We start from the raw sequence: 19,563 nt of genomic DNA on the forward strand, positions 1-19,563 counted from the left end.
GCATGTAAAATATCACACCTCTCATAGACCAGGCCTGACATTAGGGTGAGAGCAGGCTATATTAATAATGGGATCAGGTAACTTACAACAATGGCAGAGGGGACTCAATCAGAGATACAAGCTGTTGCGTGTTATGTGGCTCTATCTACATATATGAATATGTGGAATAGACAGATCCACTGAAACAAAAAGCAGATCTGCGGTTGCCAAGGGCTGGGGGCAGTGGGAAATGGGGAGTGACTGCTTACTGAGTAGAGGTTTCTGTTTGGGGATGATGTATATATTCTGGGACTGGATAGTAGTAATGGCTGCACAACATTGCGAATGTACTACTGCCACTGAATTGTACACTTTAAAATGGTAAATTTTATGTTATGTATATTTTTTTCTAATAATCAAATGTAACTGTCATTAAACAGCGCTCTGCAGAGCTGACTGCTATGGGCTCACGATTGGAACCCACCTCTCATTATGGGTCAGTAGGGTGTCATTTAAGAGGCCAGTTTAGTGTGTTTACCTTTGGGGATTCAGGTCCTTGACAAGTGACAGCCTCAGCCCTTATACGCTTGAGATGGACATTGTTAAAATCTATTGTTCTGAATCCCCAGTTTATAATGGGAGGACACAGGCAGGCTTTGCTTAGACAGTTTGAAAGTATATTGAGTAGTAAAGCTAATACAGGATCGGTGGCTTTCACAGAGCCCTCGATGGAGATCTTCAGATGCAGGGAGCTTTTGTTTCCCGGGTGCCTGCTGGGAAGACGGTCATGAATCTCTGGCCTGTCAGAAAGAAAACCGAGATTTAGCTTGGCTGCTGTGCTTGGGTTCCTGGGAATATTTTATTGCCATGGCTCTTTTCTCCATAAATGCTGCTCAGACTTGCTCTTTATTGGGAACTGTGATATGTGGGGCCTTTCCTCTGTGTATAGCATGAGCGCGCTCGGCTGACGGTGGATGTCAGCATAATGATCTTTTTACAGCGGTGACAGTTTAGAGAAATGTTTTTCAAATTGGTGGCTACTGACAGACATAGATGAATTCCCAACTAGAGTTATGGATCACCAGGAAAATGGGCTCTGACAGTGCCCTGGAGCCGGGGAGTGGAACGGACCTTCCCTGGGAGTGGCTACGTGGGGCAGCCGTTCAGAGCCGCTGTGCGGAGCTGCCCAGGGAGGGCCAGCGCGCAGTGTCCTGTTTACGTCCATGCTTCTTCCTTCTCACCTGGAAACAGCACGTGACAGAGAATTCTCCTTGGAAATCATTTCAGCAACATTAAGTATTTGAAGTCGCTAAGGAAGGACCTATTTTTTGGCGTAAGTGGGACTTCAGATAACTGAAAGCATCATTGGGAGGTCCTACGTTGAACTTCATTTATGGCACTTTTACAAATTAAGGATAAAAGTTAAAAATGACTACTAACTATTATGTGTGCTGATTTCATATATAGATGATTTTAGCCTTTAAAAACATATTTTAGACAAAATTAATTTCTTGAGGTGTGAATGTTCCCATCCTTCATGACTCAGTTAATATATATTAAAAAGGCTAAGGATAATTTGATGTGGTTCTTTCCACAAAATTGAATCATTCAACTTATACATCTAAGGAATCCTTTGACTTATTCGGGTCCCCGAGTCCTGCACATGGGAACATAAGAGTAGCTTTTTGTTTATGGAAAAATAGTCCTGCCCAAATGTGTCTTCCAACGGCCTCACACAGTGTTCAAAGGGCCACTGTTGGGACCCATGTTTCAGGTTCGCCGGTCCCTAGAAGACACCTGTTGAAAGGCAATTATTTATGAGTGTGGGCTAATATGTTCGATGTCTGAGATGTGCTGGGCACTCTCTACATGTGATTTCTTTAAAAAAAAATACATTTCTTTATTGATTTCAGAGAGGAAAGGAGAGGGAGAGAGAGAAACATCAATGATGAGAGAGAATCATCTATCTGCTGCCTCCTGCATGCCCCCTACTGGGGATTGAGCCTGCAACCTGGGCATGTGCCCTTGGCTGGATTCGAACCTGGGACCCTTCCGTCTGCAGGCTGATGCTCTATCCACTGAGCAAAACTAGCCAGGGCATGATTTCATTTTTTTAAAACAATTTTGTGAGGTATGTGTTATATCATAAAACTGACCTTCAGAAAGGTGACTAACTTTCCCAAGGTCACACAGAGAGTAAGTGACAGGGTTGACTTCAAACCCAGGACAGTCTGATCCTCAAACCTTGTCATTTTCCATTGCTCCTTGCAAATAAGGGATTTTAGGATGTTTAGCCACAGAGCTAATGTCTGAGTCTGTTTGAGCTGCCATAACAAAGTGCCACAGACTGGGTATTTATAAACACAGGCATTTATTGCTCACAATTCTGGAGGCTAGAAATCTGAGATGGGGGTGCCAGCATGGTTGGGTGAGGGCTCTCTTCATGGTCACAGACTCTTCCTTGTGTCCTTATGTGGTGGGAGGGACTAGGAAGGTCTTGGGGTCTTTTTTTTCAGTGCACTAATCCCATTCCTGAGAGCTCCAATCTCATGATTTGAGCACCTCCCAGAGGCCTCACCTTCAATTACCATCACCTTGGGTTTAGAATTTCAATATTTGAATTTTGAGGGAACATTAACATTTAGAACATAGCAGCTGGTCACCAGAAAATGGGGCCTAGGACACCTACAGTTTTAAAGAACACAGGGTGATCCAGAGAAGTTTCCAGATAAGAAAATCTGGATAATGGCAAGAAATTCACTTAAAGCATTTTTGTTCTCTTAGAATGCACAGTTTAAGCATAGCCCCGGCTTTGGAACCTGCCTCCGCGTATCCTGTTCCACAGTTCACCATGCCTTCTCTGTGCTCACTGTACATGGCCCATATGTCTGTAGTCACACTTGTCATACTTTATGATGCCTGGCACAGGGCCTGGCATAGAGCAAGACCTTAATGCGTGTTTATTGAATTAATCAGGTGAAGGTATCCAGGAACATCTCAGAGAATGAGAGGGCAGAGGGAGACCAGGGATGAGCTAACTGGACTTGAAGACGAGCCCCCTATTTCTGTGTTTGCTGAGGATGGATTGGCAGGCCCTGAAATATAAATGCAGTGACAGACTTGCTGATAAAATCCAGGCTTTCTATTCATTGTGTTTTCAGCTGTAGGGAAGGTTGATTTCCACAGTGCATTTTTTTTTTAATTAAGTGCTTTCATTCCTGTGTGTGTTTATGCATTTACATGCATTTTCGCCCGAGATGTACACAAGGAAATAACTTGCAGAAAGACTTCAGAGAGTGAAAATGTGGAGGTCCATAAGCTTCGAAGATTCAAAAATCCCCATTTTGGCCTCTAAAGATAATGATCGGGTAACTATAGCCTGCTGGCCAAATACCTCTTGCCTTTTGCACAAAAACTGAGCTAAGAACGATTTTTACATTTTTTGTTTGTGTGTGGTGAAAAAAACAAAAGAATATTTCATGACATCTGAAAATAATATGAAATTCAATGTCAATCCCCATAAATAAAGTTTTATTGGAACCCACCCACGCTGGTTCATTTATGTATTATTTGTGGCTGCTTTTGTGTTACAAAAGCAGAGTTGTATAGTTGCAACAGTCACCATATGGCTCGCACCGCCTCAAATATTTTCTATCTGGTTCTTTGCAGAAAAAGTTTGCCAACCTCTCCTCTAAGCCATGATAATGTCATTGTCTTTTTAGGCTGGTAGGAAAATGGAGTAGCTTTGTTTCCATTGTTTCAGGAGCCTTCTTGCAGAACATATTGATTTCATTTATAGATTTCTATTGATTTTTGTTGTTACTTTAATCTGTGTTGTCATGAAGGGCCTGGAATAACTGTTGTACATTCTTAAGGTACCTTCTAAATAGCGTCTGGAAAATCTCTCATGATTGATTTTGGTGAAGCAGCTTTAATTTTTAAATTGCTTTTGAACTTTTCCATTTGAGAGTGAACACTAAGGGGAAAGGGTGAGATGGGTAATAACAGCCCGTGGCCTTATGCTACCTCATGGGCTGCCATGAGAATTAATGAGATAATGTATAGGCAGCATTTTGTGCTTCTCAAGGAAAGGTGCCACAAAAGTATAAGACATTATTAATAACACACAGAGGGTCTGGAGGTAATGATCTTCATTTCTGACTCACGAAATAGGTTTCTACTAAAACAATTTAGATTTGATAATTAAATGCATGTTTGTAATGGGGCCAAAGTAGCAAGAAAATCTTGGAGTAATGAGAGAGACCATTGTGATTTCAAGATATATAACTGTCTTGATTTTTAAAATAGATGACTTTGGGCAGATGCTTCTGAAAAATAAAAGTGAGGAAGCAGGGAGAGTAGGAAAATGAAAGAGAAAAGCCAATGGTGGATGTATTTCTGGGATGGGTAACCTGTGAACAACCGGGCTCCATCTGCGGGGACCCTCTGAGGCACTGTGTAAAATTAAGCCTCAGGTTGTCCTTCCAAAGGAGGTTGGAATTAGTGAACTCATTAAATGATAAAAATGACCCATTGCCAGGCTTTGTGGTCAAATGTTGTGCCAGGAGCTTTGCCTAAGTAGTTTTGTTTAATTCTGAAAAAAGTGTGGAAGGATATATTTAGTAATATTTAACAATGATAGCTGAGGGGTTAGTATAAATTACATCAAGTCACTTAGTAGGTGTTAGGGCTAGAATACAGATCCAGGTCTGTCTAGCAGAAAGAAAGCTCATGCTCTTTCCTCTGTGCTATAAAAGAATGTAATTGCCTCCTAATAGGACTGAAGCTTTCCACATTCAGTCGGAGCTGCCCGCTATATCCCCATTAGCTTTTTCACCGACCAAAGCAGCTCCATTCTGACCAATCAGGACAGTGACTTTTGGACCAATCAAAATGTGAGGATTAAAATTTAAGTTGTTTCTAATTTGTAATGTTGGAAGATGGCTGTATGTGAGGAGGTTATTGCTGCAGTAACAACTCCTAGAACCTCAGTGATTTAACCACAACTTACTTCTTTCATTACATGTCCATGTGGCTGTCAGGGTGGCTTCATGTTGATACCATCCATACTTGGGGATCCAGGCTGATGGGGGCAATGCTATCTGGCAGTGCTGGCTCTAGGATGAGGTAATTGAGGCACCACTGGCACTCACCCTCAGGGTCGTGGAAGTGCCATCCCGGCATTTACCATGGGAGTGAGTTCCTCATAAGTTGGGTACTGGAGTGTGAACACTGAGAAAGAAGACGCCCACTGAAAAGGGCTCCCAGTGGCTAACTGGGCTAAAATAGTCCTGGCCAATGTTACTCAGTGGTTAGAGTGTCAGCCGCACACTAAAGGGTCCTGGGTTTGATTCTTGGTTGGGGCACTGGGGTTGAGGGGTGGGCAACAAATTGATGTGTCTCTATCACATCAGTGTCTCCACCTCCCCACTCTGATGAGGATTAACAACAACACAAATATATAAACAAAAAACAACAACAATAAAAACAAATCCTAGCAGCCATTTCTATACAGGGAACTCATGAAAATTGCACTTCAGGGAGAAGCCTGAAGTGAAATACTTCCTTCTGCACTGAACTTCCTGCCTGCACTGTTTCTGCCATGTGAGCCAGCTCTTATAAAGAAATTCCTGGGATCCTATTTCAACCAATAGTACTGAGCTTTCCACATTCAATCGGAGCTGCGTGCATATATCCCATTAGCTTCTTCACTGAATCAATCAAAGCAGATCCATTCTGATTAATCAGAACAGTGACTTTTGGACCAATCAAAATGTGAGGATTTGGAGTCCTCATTTGCATGAGGATGAACCAATTGGGGACCAGGGGCAGGGACTTCTGTCTATATAAGTCAGCTCTCCTCTGGTTTTGAGAGCACACTTCCCCCCTACCCCCATCTTTTAAAAAATATATATTTGATTTCAGAGAGGGAGAGGGAGAGAGAGAGAGAAACATCAATGATGAGAGAGAATCATTGATTGGCTGCCTCCTGCACGCCGCCCACTGGGGATCGAGCCCACAACCCAGTCATGTGCCCTGACGGGGAATCGAACCATGACTCCTGGTTCATAGGTCAATACTCAACCACTGAGCCACCCTGGCTGGGCCACACTTTCCCTTTCCACTGAAGACTGGAGTGGAGCAGTGCCGGGCAAAGCAGACTAGCATGGGAAGAAAGGAAGTTTTGGACATGCAGGAGGTAAAACAATACCCAGAAAAGATGTACTAATACCTGTGAGTGGCTGAAATGGAGTAGGAATTGCATTCTCTTTTTGAGAAGGTTGTAGAAGAGGGAGACAGAGTGCTGGACTTGAGTCCAATGAGCCTTATTTTGATATCCTAGTGCTTAGTATGCTGTCGGGCACATAGAGATGCTCAATCAATCTTTATAGAAGTAAATTCAGCTGAAAGTTGTCCAGGATGATGGCAAAAGATGCAGTCGGGAAAAAATTCTACAGTGACTGGGCCGTAGACCAGGTTGGCATGTGCAGCTCTCGTCTCATTCAGAGGAAGTGACCTAGTTTATATTGCCAAGCACCCCATTGAGGGCTTTCCTTTGCTCTCTTCACAACTGGCTTCACAAATAAGGGGTAATTTCCCTAACTATACCAGCTGTGCCTCCTACTTTCATAGGAAGGGTTTCTGCTATCATTTTAATATAAAGTTATCTCCTTCTGCTTGCCTGTGTGAATACATTTTATGGTCATGGTTTTGGCCACATTCTTGATATAGAGTCATTCCTAGAAATTCAGTAAATATAATACAGAGAAAATGAACAAGAAATGAGAACCCAGCTAATTTGCATTAGAGATGGGTGAGCCCATTTGCAGATTACTGAATTTTGTAAAATAGCCAGCAAAGAGAAAACAAATAAATCAAACAGCCAGCACTGCCGAATATAGGGCTTTTCTTTCCATTTATTTTGCTAAGTGTGGATGGTTGTTAATTATGTATTTATGACAGTACTTTATAGCTTAATTATGAGTGTCCTGAGCATGTTTTCTGAATGTAATGAAGTCTGGACTGCATGGGGCCCTCTTGCTCCATTATTCTGCTGTTAAACTTTATCTGAGAAGTGGTTTAATTTTGCTGTGGAGTTTGTGGATTACTTATATTGGGGTGATTTAGCTGGGTTCTCACGATCAAACTAAAATACCAGAGAGGTGTTCTTATTTTTGAGAGATTTTATAAAGTTTCTACTTTTACTGCATACAAATAATGCATTTGATTATTAGAACTATTTTTGGTGTTGAGTTCTGAGGGGCTTATCTTATGGGCTAGAAATGTCAGCGCAATCCTTTTATTTACAGCTTAGGAATTAGATGCTTTGCGTTGAACTTGTACTCTGAGTGCACATCTTCCTTTTGCTCCCATTTTTAAATTGGAGAATTAGTATGTTGTCACACTTACGCTTCTGTGTCTTAAGATGGGATTCAGTTTTGACTCCTATCTGGTATTAATATTGGGTCAGATAAAAGGGGCTGTTGATGGCTTTGGGACACAAATGATCAGATTTTAAGCTGGCAGAAGAGGGAGACTACAGTCTTATTGATGACTGCAGCTTAAACGAGTGGATTTGGAAACATCAGTATAATGGATGTGTGCTTTCCAACTTGGAGATTCTAGATCTATTCATGCAGTATTAGTAAAAAAAAAAAAAAAGTGTGCGTATTTTGGTTTATTTGTACTGTTTTGGGATACCCAGGTAAATAAAATTATGTGTGACTTGCAGATAGAAGTGGCTGTTGCTGAGGGATTACTGGGACTTAAGGAGGGGGGAGATCTCACAGTAATTTTATTATTATTTTATCTAAAGGCACAGGATAAAAATTGCATGCATATAATGGTCCTTTAACTAGAAGTAGCTATATACCCCAGGCTTGCTTTCTTCTTGTGCTTCTGAACTTTAAGCTTTTGCCCGGAAGCACTGAGAATCTGTCACTGTTATTCTTTGGCCATTGTTTCTTGCCTATGAACCCAGCTTTCCTTTCATTGGACATCTAGTGCTCTTGCTAGGTTGTTTATCAGTAGAGAGCAGTGTGGAATGAAGCTGTCAGCTCATTAATGGGGTGTGTGTGTGATTTAGGTGCACCCTGGAATTTAGGAGGCTGAATTAGGAGGTTTCACCAAGCAATTGCTGTGGATCCTGCACGTTATTTTCCTCAGCAGGACAATTTGGATTTGAATAACATTTTCCTTTTGGTTAAAACCTCTGTCCAGTTTCCTTTGAAAGGTGTGAGGTATCGTCATGGGAACCATAGAACTGTTGGTCTGTAGAAAAGCTATGCAAAGAAAAGCAAAACAAAACAATACACACATGCACACATACACACATGTGCACACTCACACCCTGTCTGGGAAGTGGACAGGGATGCTGAGGCTGGGAGTTGGGGGAGGAGGTGGGGGAGTGGGCCTTGGTAGAAGCAGCAACAAAGAAATAAAATGAGAGTCAGGACATGCTGGTGAGCAGAAAGAACTGACTGCAAGCAGGGTGTCTACAAGCCTCTTGCCTTGGGCAAGGTTCAGCAGCTTCTTGCTAAGCTAAAATCATCATCTTTTACCCCACGTGGGGGCAAGGCCAGGTGGGGTGCATGTCAACTAAAGGTCTTGTGACATCAGATTTGGTGTTTTCCTTCTGCCGAGGGTTTAACTAGAGAGTTTAGTGCAGGACTTTTCAGGGATGGGGCAGACAGAGGTCAGGGACAAGATTGCAGGGAGCCATTGCCCCCACAGCACGAAGGGGCAGTGGGAGCTGGTTGGTAGGAGCCCACAGAGCTTGGAGCCCTCGAGAGGCTGTGACCACGGGGCAGCCTCTCTGTCCCACCAGCTGCTCTTGTGGCGCTCTCCAGTGGCTGACCAGGTGGGGTGCTGTATAAGGCTTCCTTAGCTGGATTTAGAACTTCCTCCACAGGGAGAAGTTCTCTTTCTGGTCTTGCACGAGCCCGATGTCTGGACTTGGCCCAACCTTGGAAGGGAGCTGTTAGGAGATCTCGGCCACTTCGTGTAACTGCAGCAGTTCACCTGTGGCTGTTGCTTTCTGAGCATGAAGGAGCCTCTTCCATCTGTTAGTGCACAGTGTTTCTAGTGGCTTGAGGGCTGGACGGGGTTAGGCTCTGAGTCCCCTGCGCCCCAGGCTCGAGGGCAAACTGCCTGAGGGGGGAGTGGGGGGCTTACATTTGAGGAGGAGCTGATGTAATTAGATGTCTATATTCTGCATCCCCAGAGGCTTGCTCAGCCAAGTCCAGAGGACAGTCCTAATAGTTGACTGTGTCTGACGCGTTAGCCCCTTCTGGGGTCAGGCAGCCCAGGTTCTTCGCCATTTCTGTGTCCTGTGAAGTAGGAGAGGCGACAGGGACCTGCTGAGACTGAGACCCACCCGCACAGTCTGCTCCAAGTTGTGTTCAGCGCACACAGCTCTTGGCTAGCTTCCTTGAGTCAGCGCCCCAAGACAGTCGTTGAGTCCCTCCCTCCCTCGCACCCTCAGTCAGTGGGGAGAGGGTCTGACCAGGAGGAAGGCGGCTCAGCTTCCTGGGAGAATGGGCTGGAACATTGGTGAGCCTAGGGCTGGAACTGGGAGATGAACTCCCAAGGGATTTCCTTACCGTCTAACAAGCACAGGATTGCTTTTTTAAATTACAGAAATAAAAACAACAGCAGCTAGGAATGTGTATTAAAAACACATCCCAGTCCCCGTCGCCCGCCTTACCGTAGGTGGAAGTGGAAAACCTAGAGTAGGGCTGAGAAGTACCAAACAGGCTTTGGTTGCATTGCCAGTGGACTGTTGGCCCCCTCTCACAGGATTTCTTCCCTGCAGTCCATGGTTGAGGTGTTTTGTTTTATTTTTTAAAATATATATTTTATTGATTTTTTTATAGATAGGAAGGGAGAGGGATAGAGAGTTAGAAATATCGATGAAAGAGAAATATCGATCAGCTGCCCCCTGTACACCTCCTGTGAGACCCCCGAAGCGGGACCCTCACTCTGTCCCACAGATTGACGGCGACCCCAATCAACCGCAGGAGACGTCACTTGATGCAAAACGCAAGAGGCTTTATTCTTTATTCCAGCGCGCTGGGGCCCAACCCGTACTCACACAAGAGCAGAGGAGTTGTGCGCCCAGCAAGGGGTTTTTCAGCTATTTATATGCTAAAATCACACATCAGGGAGGGGTTGCATGCAGGAGGGTAAGAGGCCAAAAGGGTCTGGTTTGTGTCTTGATAGGGATAAGGCACTCCTTACAGTCTGTTCCTCTCAAGGTTGATTGAAGCTGGGTTTACTCAACCCATCCTTTGTTGGGGCTATCTCCTGTAATAGCCTTGGGGAGGGCGTCATTCCCTTCCGTTCCTATCTCTAGCGTGAGAAACCTGGGGAGTTGAGATAAAACAGGCAGCTAGGCCTGGCAGCTGGGCTTGTGCAGTTTGTAACATTCTTTTATTCTTTCACTCCTACTGGGGATGTGCCTGCAACAGAATCGAACCTGGGACCTTTCAATCCGCAGGCCAACTCTCTATCCACTAAGCCAAACCGGTTAGGACCATGGTTGAGGTTTTGATAGTGATCTCTCCTGCCTGAGTAGTGGCTCTGATAGGGATTGCAAGTTGCCCACCCAGTATCCATTCTTCCTTGCTTCCTTACTCACTTCCCCAGTGTTATTGAGGACAATTGGATAGACAAAAGATATTTCCTAGCTTTCATAGCACACAAGGATAGGTAGTTTTTGTTGTTGTTTTTTTATTGCTTAAAGTATTACAAAGGGTACTACATATGTGTCCTTTCCCCCACCCCCCACCCTTGACAGTCCCCTAGCCTCCCCTAGGGGATAGGTAGTTTTTATGGCATGTAAGTGAGTGATGTTGGGAGAGACTTTTAGGAAAGAGCCTTTAAAAGGGGGTTCACGTGACAGATGGAGTCCTTCCTCATCTTCTCCCTTCTTCCTGCCTAAAACTTGAATGTGATGGCTGGAACTCATCCCGTAAGGACAGGGAGCAAAAAGCTAGTAGGAGCCTGGGTCGTTGCTTAAATACCAGCTCTGGGCTACTTTCATTCAGGAATTTTTTATGTAAAATCAATCAATCAATCCTTGTTGAGGCAAAAAAAAAAAAAGAATATATAAGTCCATAATTTTACATAAACAAATAGTGTTGCAACAATAATAACACCACCAACAAATGTGAACTGCCTGGGATATGCACATAGCATACATAACATATGAGTGTTCCCCCATTGTATGAATATGCATGTAGGAGATATATATTTTCCATGACAGATTTATGCAGACCAAAAGTGTGGACCCAGATGATCTCACTTCACATTGAGAACTTCAGAGAGGATAAAATTTTTAGGTGGGTGGATTGTTAATGGCCGGCTAATTTGTTTTTCTTTTCAGTGAAAGTTATAGTCCATTTAAGAATAATCTAGCCCTTTAGGAACTGTTGCCTCTTTGTTGATAATTTGCTGCTATTCCAAGCAGCCATTAAAAACAGTCCAAATTTGCCGGGAGCCGGTCCATCCTTGCTGTTTCAAGGGACCTGGCATATATGGCATACGGTTCTTAATATGTTTGCTCACCTTCTTGGCGCTGTGTTTTAACCAAAGTCACCTCTCCGAGAAAGGTTGAATCCCCAGGTAGGGATTTTCCCCTGAAGTTAGGGAGGGAATAAAACCCCTCAACTAAGTGCCAGGCAGGTAATTAATCCCTTTAACTACGAACAATCATGCTTAAACTACATAATCTTTTCTCCCTGGAATGGAGATAAGAAACGCCCTAACCTTTGTAATAGAGATTGATAGGATTGAATCAACTGGTATAAATACAGTTGTAACAAGACAGAAACACTCAGAACTTAGAACAGAATCAAGAAGACAGAACCTACACGGAGCCTAGAGACAGAAGAACTTCGCTGGAGAGAGCATGCCAGAGGATCCTGGAGAGGGACTGGCCTCGGAGCCTAGGGACAGAGCCTAGCGGGAGAACATGGCAAGGGATCCTGGACTGAACCTGACTACAGAGATTGGCAGGAGAACCTGACTGGAACCTGGACACTGAACCTGACTGGAGAGCCTGGACAGAACCTGGCTGGAGAACCTAGCGAGGGAACATGGCTACAGAACCTCGCTGGAAATCCGAAGCAGAACCTCTCTGGAGATCGAGACCAGAACTTGGCTGGAGATCCTGGCTAGGCTGCTGATCAACTGAACGCTGTCTCCGTGTCATTCCTTCTTCGCCGACTCTGTCTACGCCTTTGGGAACCCCTGGACCTGCTGGGGTTGGACCCCGGCACAAATTCAGCTGCAGTTGTCAGGACCTAAACATGACTTCAGTCTTGTAGCCGGAGGTACATGTCCACCCACAACATAATTCAGCCTCTAACAGCCTGCGTGCTGGTGAGGAAGCTACTTTCTTACATATAATTTAACTTTTAGGCTCTTGTCATTTTCTGGTCAGGGAGCCTATGAGACTGAAATTCAGGGTTGCAGTTCTGAATATATGATGTTGATTTGGGACCAACAGGGGCAGTAAATCTGGTACTTGCATCTTGGTATTAGTATAGTTCTTGATTCATCTGTGACTTCAATGTTCCCAGGATTCTGTTCGAATTCTATATTTAGGATCAGCTGGTTGTGATTTTATTATACATCATCCAGTGAACGGTGGGATAATAAATTAATCAAAATAAAAACTTGGTGCCTGTCATTGACCATACTTCTAAGTAAAGGAAAATGTCTATGGCTTAAACATGAATTTCCCAAAGTTTTCCCAAGAGATATTTTTTTTTTTTAAAAAAAGCAGTTTCATAGGCAAATAAGTTTTTGAAATGCTGCATATTCTAGGTCTCTACTAAAGATTCATAGAGCACATGAACATTAGTATAGGTGCCGAGAAGTCCCACAATAAATAATGCTGGTGAACTTTGTTAACCCAACATGTTCTACTTACTTGACTACTAGCCCTTTCCACCAAATATCTAATGGAATAGTGTATCCATTTGGTACATTTTTCTTTAAGCAAATTTTTCAAGACAACGGGTGATTGAATTTTACTTGGAAATAACAGGAAAAAAGTCGTTCTTTACTTATTTGCACAGCAGCTGTCACATTTCAGGAAAAATTTTGAAATAAATGAAATGAATTTTTAGTTGGATGAAACTAGGAAACATTTGATTCAAAAGTATTATATGTTTTAATATTTCTGAAATTATTTTTGCTTTTTATTTATTGATGGTGTGTTATATCCTGCCTACCTTTCAACTCCCAATCTAGAAAGAAACATGTCTTGAATATTTGTTGGTTTGGATGATAACTCTGTTCTCTATGAATGGATGTTAAAGTTTCTTTGCAGACTAGGGATGGAGGGTGGAAGACACATATAAAAATGGAAATTAAGATGCAGCACAGGAAGTACTATGTAGGTGTTCCTGGGGTGTTAGAATCACACACAGAGAGCCCTGCCTTGATGGATGGTTTTGGTAACATGTGAAGGGCGTCAAAGGGACTATTGTTATTGCAAATAATTTTGGAGCCCACTGGAAGTATGGGTTCCTTCCCCAGACGGTGAGCCGCATAGTACAGACTTTGTGTGTTTTTTGTGTCATTAGGTCCTAGCACAGTGCTAGGCACATGATAATCAGGAAATTGGTGTGTGTTTTTTTGCATCTTCAACGAACTAGTAGAATCGAGAGCAGAATGTTTTGACTCCACCTGTCATTCAGATAATATTTCTTTGCCTTATTAATGCTATTTGCTTCAAATAATAAATACGGACTATTAGTTGATTTTAAATTCTGTTCATAATGAATTTCATCTATAGAAATAATAATGCAAAGTAAAAATGAAGATGATAAATACTGCACAGGTAAAATTTGATATGTTTGGCAAACCGGTTGTAAAACCACATCTGTTTGGTAAATTGAAATTTGTAAAACTTGGCCTGGGAAAAATTGGACTTGATGAAAGTAATCAAAGTAACATAAAACTAACAAGACTCAAAATTACACATGTTTACATTTCTTATTGGCCAAGAGTTCACAGAATGAAATTTTGACAACATTTAGATTTGCAAGATTTGATCCCAGAAAAATAAATTTGGTAGAAACAATGGGTGCAAAGGAAACCTCATAGACACTATCCTGGATCATCCACTTCAATAATGGGTCTCTGGGGACCAACCTCTATGCCACTTTATTTTCCAGGGACTGTATTATTACAGTTCTCTAGCATCTGGCATTCTCTTACCATTATCGTAGCTATCTGCACTCATTTTCCATATTAAACTGTTTCCATCATTTACCCCCCAGCTCACTGTTCCCCAAAGGGCTCCAGCATCATCTGGAATACTAGCTAAAAATGCAGATTCTTGGGTGTTATCCCTACACTACTGAATCTGAATCTGTAGGGCTTGGCCTAGGAATATGCATCTTTACAGCACACGGGGTGATCCTTATGCAGATTAAAGTTTGGGAACTACTGGTTAATATGTAGGATTCATGATTTTGGATGTGAGAAAGGACAAAAACAATACTGTTGGTGGCAGGATGTAAGGACAGCACAAAATCAACTATTCATTGATTAATCCAATCATTCAACACATAGTTTATTGACATATTTATGTGTCAGCCTCTGTCTTAGGTTCTGGGGAGGGGGGTGTAGAATGGGTGGTGTTCAACAAGATCAAAACCCTATTCTCATTAAATTTACATTTTAGTGTGAAAAACTGACTATACCCAAGTAAAAGTAAATATTTTCAGGTAGATAATTTCAATGAATAAAGTGTAAGGAAGTTTTCATGTAGAACTTTTTAGTATATCACCAAATGCCCAGAGACCACAGGAAGGGAGATGCTCAAAGAGGTCTCTGAAGTCGGCCACCTTTCCAGTAGGGGCAAGGATAACACTGGAAGTTTTCTTCTTTTGATTATCCTGGTAATATCCCTGCTACTTGTCTTGAATGTAGATTGTCATGATGATGAGATGAGGCTGAACTGGCTGGAGGTTGTGAAAAGTTGCTTTGTGAGAATGAATTTTTGATCTATGAAAGCTTTTGTTGAAACATACTTCTTGGTGGACATCAAGAAGGGAGTAAAGTTGGCCAAGTGTCTGCAGGCCAATTTCTATACTCTGGGCTGGCAGGGGAGGGGTGGCTACACTCCTCCTCATTGCTAGAATATATGGTGAAATATGTTATTTTAGTCATTTCGCCAATAAAATTTATACATCTACAATTCAGAATATATAGATTTTTTTCTGGAAAGTTCTAGGAGTCCTGCAAAGCATTGTTGTTGGTATGCAGTATTCCCATGTTATGACTTTAAAATTTTGATATATGATATAATATAAATCTTAATTTTCTTGTTGGATGCTTTGTTGGTGAGGTCAAAAACACAAAATCACAAATTGGCTACATTTCCCCAACTATCTGGATGGTTTTCAGTTCCCAACTAACTTTGTTGGGACTGCAGGAAGGTTGAAAATATCCCAAACTGCTGTGAGTGGCAGAATACTGAATTAATAGTGACATCTTGTAAAGTTCCATACCTTGTTTAATCAGGACAGAAGGCAAGAATTTGCTGACTCACTAGCATCCTCTCAGGTGCCTGGTTTAAACCATCCCTAGGAAAGATGACTGAGAGGGATCATGTGGTGCTGTAAGATGCTGATTACCTCTTGCAAAACACACTTAATTGTTAACATGTATTATTTCCCTGCTGATCTGTGGAGGGAGACATATAGCTCCATTCCTTATAGGAAAAGGAGGGATATCAGGTCTTGATGTCTCACCAAGGGACACGTAGGTAGGAGGAAGAGGAAGCATTTAAGGAAAGGAGCATTTCAAATTGAATGCTTGGGAAAGCATCTCTTCATCGGAGTATTTTTTTATTCTTTGGAATCAATTTTTAAAGTAATGACAGAAACCTCATTGCTTGGAATACTTAACACCATCCATTGGCTTTTCTGAAGAATCAGCTTGCACCTGTGAGGAACTGGGTCAATTAACATAAGTTGACCCTCCCCATTTTCTATGACAGTTGGCAAAACAGTGACTGTTACACATTTCACTTCCACTCCAAATTGTCGGCAGTGTCTTCTTAGTGTTACATAACCTCTGAGAAGGACAAATCCGCATATTGAAAAAAACTAATAATGCTTCCTACGTTTTCCTGTCTTTGCAATAAAAATAGCTAAGATTTTATTTGCCTTTCACTGAGAAACCTAGAGTTTACTTGCCCGTGGCTTCTTCAATTCTTGTAAAAATTCCATCTTGTGAAAGTTAAGTGGACACAGCACTGCCCTAAAATTTGGAACTTACCCAAATGGAATTTCCTTTCAGCCTAATCTTTTAAAAATATCAGCTCATTGGGTTATAATTTTCATACAATAAAATGCACTCATTTCAAGTGTACAGTTGTGATAGACTCTTTCTACCACCCCCAAAACTTTTCTCCTGCCCCTCTATAGTGGTTCCCCTCACCCTTGACCCAGGCAACCATGACTTTCTGTTTTTATAGATCAGTGGACATTTTCTCAAATTTCAGAGAATTGAAATATTCAGCATGTTGTCTTATGTCTCTTTTGCAGAACATGTTTTTCAGATTTATGAAAATTATTGTTTATCAGTAGTCCATTTCTTTTCATTGCTGAATAATATTCCATTGTATGGATGTGCTACACTTGCTACCACTTGAGCATTTATGTTGCTTCCAGGTTTTAGCTATTATGAATTAAGTTGCTATGAGCATTCATGTACAAGTCTTTGCGTTGACACGTTTTAACTCTTCTTGGGTAAATATCTCAGAATGGAATTTTTTGGACATAGGTTAAGTGCATGTTTAGCTTCTTTAAAATTCTTAAGGTGTTTTCTAAAATGGCTGTATGTGGGAAGAGCTCAGGAGATTTATCTCAGTGCAGTGGCAGATGCAATGGCGTGAGCGCACTCCGCCTATACAAGCTTCCTCGGCACACCGGGAAGTGGCAGCGCCCGCCTGAGCAAGCCCCCTAGAGCCCCTACATAGTACCCTGATCTTTCCTACCATTGGTTGCCCTAAGGATGGTGTAAACTTCTGATTGGTCTGGAATGTTATATATGTTGCTGCACTTAAACAATAAAGTCAGATTTGCATCTTGAACCGGTCTCCGGAGTCGGGCATGCTTCGTTAGGACTCCATCGGCCTCACCCCCGTGGGACCCCCTGCCTCAGCTGTACTGTTTTACATTCCTACCAGCAATGTATGAGAATTCCACTTTACATCTCTGTTCACACTTAGCATTGCCTTTGATTATAACCTTTTAATGGGTGTATGCTGGTATCTTGTTTTAATTTGCATCTTTAAAGTATTTTCAAAAATTTTTCAATTACAGTTTATTTTCAGAATTATCTTGCATTGGTTCAGGTGTACAGCAAAGCGGTTCCCTCACTATATCCAGTACCCACCTGGCACCATACATAGTTCTCACAATATTACTGACTGTAGTGAGCGGCTCTAGAGTTAAGCCCCGGATTGACCTGTGGCAGAGCCACAAACAGTCCCAGCTTAGGGGGCAGAGCCCTCTTAGCTTAATTAAGCTGGACTTTATGGCCACCCCCTAGATCCTTCCTAGGTAGCTAATGGGCTGTGGGAGGTGCAGCAAGTGCTGCCAAAACAAGTGAAACTCACAAGAACATTGTAACTATGTTGACCACTACCTTGTTTTTCTCTGACTATAAAATAAAGCCTCAGCTTGCTGGCTGGATCCTTCTCTGTGGCCTCATCCAGGCACAGGAGATCCACCGAGCCCCCGCTATACTCTCTTTGTCTGTCTTTTCTTTCATCCTTCGCCGCCCCTCCTCAGGCTCACCGAACCCTTGGCTGTGCTGTTGTGGCACAATTGACTATATTTCTTATGCTGTACTTTATATCCCCATCACTATTTTGTAACTGCCATTAATTTGCATCTTTTTTATTGATTTTAGAGAGGAAGGGAGAAGGAGAGAAAGATAGAAACATCAATGATGAGAATCACTGATCAGCTGCCTCCTGCATGCCCCCTACTGGGGATTGAGCCCAAAACCTGGGCATGTGCCCTTGACTGGAGTCGAACCTGGGACCTTCTGGTTCATAGGTTGACACTCAACCACTGAGCCATGCCAAATGGGCAGATTTGCATCTTTTAATGTGCTTATTGGCCACCAGTATATCTTCTTCAGTGAAATATCTTTTCAAATCTTGTCTAAGAGTTTGGTGTGAGACTTCTTTTTCCTATTTATTATTTTATTTTACTTTTTTTGTCACCATGTATCCCCTCTATGCCCTCTTTCACCTCCACACCCCCTACCCCGCAATCACCTATGAGAGTTCTTCATATATCGGTTATACCAGTCCATTGATGTATATGTAGACCTTGAATATTTTCTCCCAGTCTGTGATTTGCCTTTTCATTTTTTCTTAATTGAGTTTTTCTATGAGTTCAGTTAATGTTTGGGTTTTTTTTTTATGCTTGTGGTTTAATCCTTAAATATTCCAACACATATTTCAATGTATTACTCCTAAATTCTGAAACAGGAACTAGTCAGATCAGGTGAGATTGCTGACTTTAATTTTATAAACTTAGCACAGAAATTTTGAAAGAAATAGAGCTGAATGGTCTGGAGATACAGACCTTGCTGTTTCCTGCCAACTTCAGTCCAACCAGGTTCACTTCTAGGGCAAGCTTGGAAATCTAGATTGATTGGCAGATCCCTGGTACCATTACAAGATAGAGCCAGGTCTCCAAATTGGTCTCTCAGGGAATTCAGTGTAACCTTGGTGACTAGGGCAGACCCCTTTGAACCAGAGCAAACTGCCAAAACGAGGGAATTTACCTTGTGAGTTTAAAGTGGGCCTGTCCATTTTTGAAGTTTTCTTGAACACGAAAAGAGTGTCATTCCCTTATTCTAAGAGGCTACCATCTCTGAAATAACAAAGTGCTTCTTTTCTTTTAAATCTTGGATAAGTCAACTATTTAAATTGTCCAAACTGGCAGTAAGGAAGCAGGACATCCAAGGAGGAGAGTAGTATAATAGATACACTGACTAATGAACTTTCCTGTAGGTATCCTTGTTAATGCTTTTAGGACAAGATCTAAAGCAGAAAGCCACCAAACTATCTGGGAGGAAGTTGCAAAGTTTCATGTAAATGTGTAGATCCAACTTGAACTTACGGAAAATAGAAATAGTGGGAAAAGGGCTTCTTAGCCTAGACCAGTGATGGTGAACCTATGACATGCGTGTCAGAGGTGACACGTGAACTCATTTTTTTGGTTGATTTTTCTTTGTTAAATGGCATTTAAATATATATAATAAAATATAAAAAATATAAGTCTTTGTTTCACTATGGTTGCAAATACCAAAAAATTTCTATATGTGACACGGCACCAGAGTTAAGTTAGGGTTTTTCAAAATGCTGACACGCCGAGCTCAAAAGGTTCGCCATCACTGGCCTAGACACTGCTCTGCCATGTAGCAGAAACAATGAATGTGGGTGGAGCCACAGTCAGGAACCCTCAATCACTCTAAACCTGTTATCCCCGGTTTTACCAAATCTCTTGTCCATCATGATGGGAAATGCTATAGTTG

At 42.1% G+C, this 19,563-nt stretch overlaps 1 protein-coding gene across 3 annotated transcripts in view; it reads left to right on the top strand.

Moving 5' to 3' along the window:
* The window catches only part of LHFPL3 (LHFPL tetraspan subfamily member 3), a 469,597-nt gene that overhangs the window by 23,813 nt on the left and 426,221 nt on the right, over nucleotides 1–19,563 (top strand). The gene's annotated exons all lie outside the window — the stretch shown is intronic.

This window comes from Myotis daubentonii, chromosome 10 (assembly GCF_963259705.1).
Source record: "Myotis daubentonii chromosome 10, mMyoDau2.1, whole genome shotgun sequence".
Taxonomy (NCBI): domain Eukaryota; kingdom Metazoa; phylum Chordata; class Mammalia; order Chiroptera; family Vespertilionidae; genus Myotis; species Myotis daubentonii.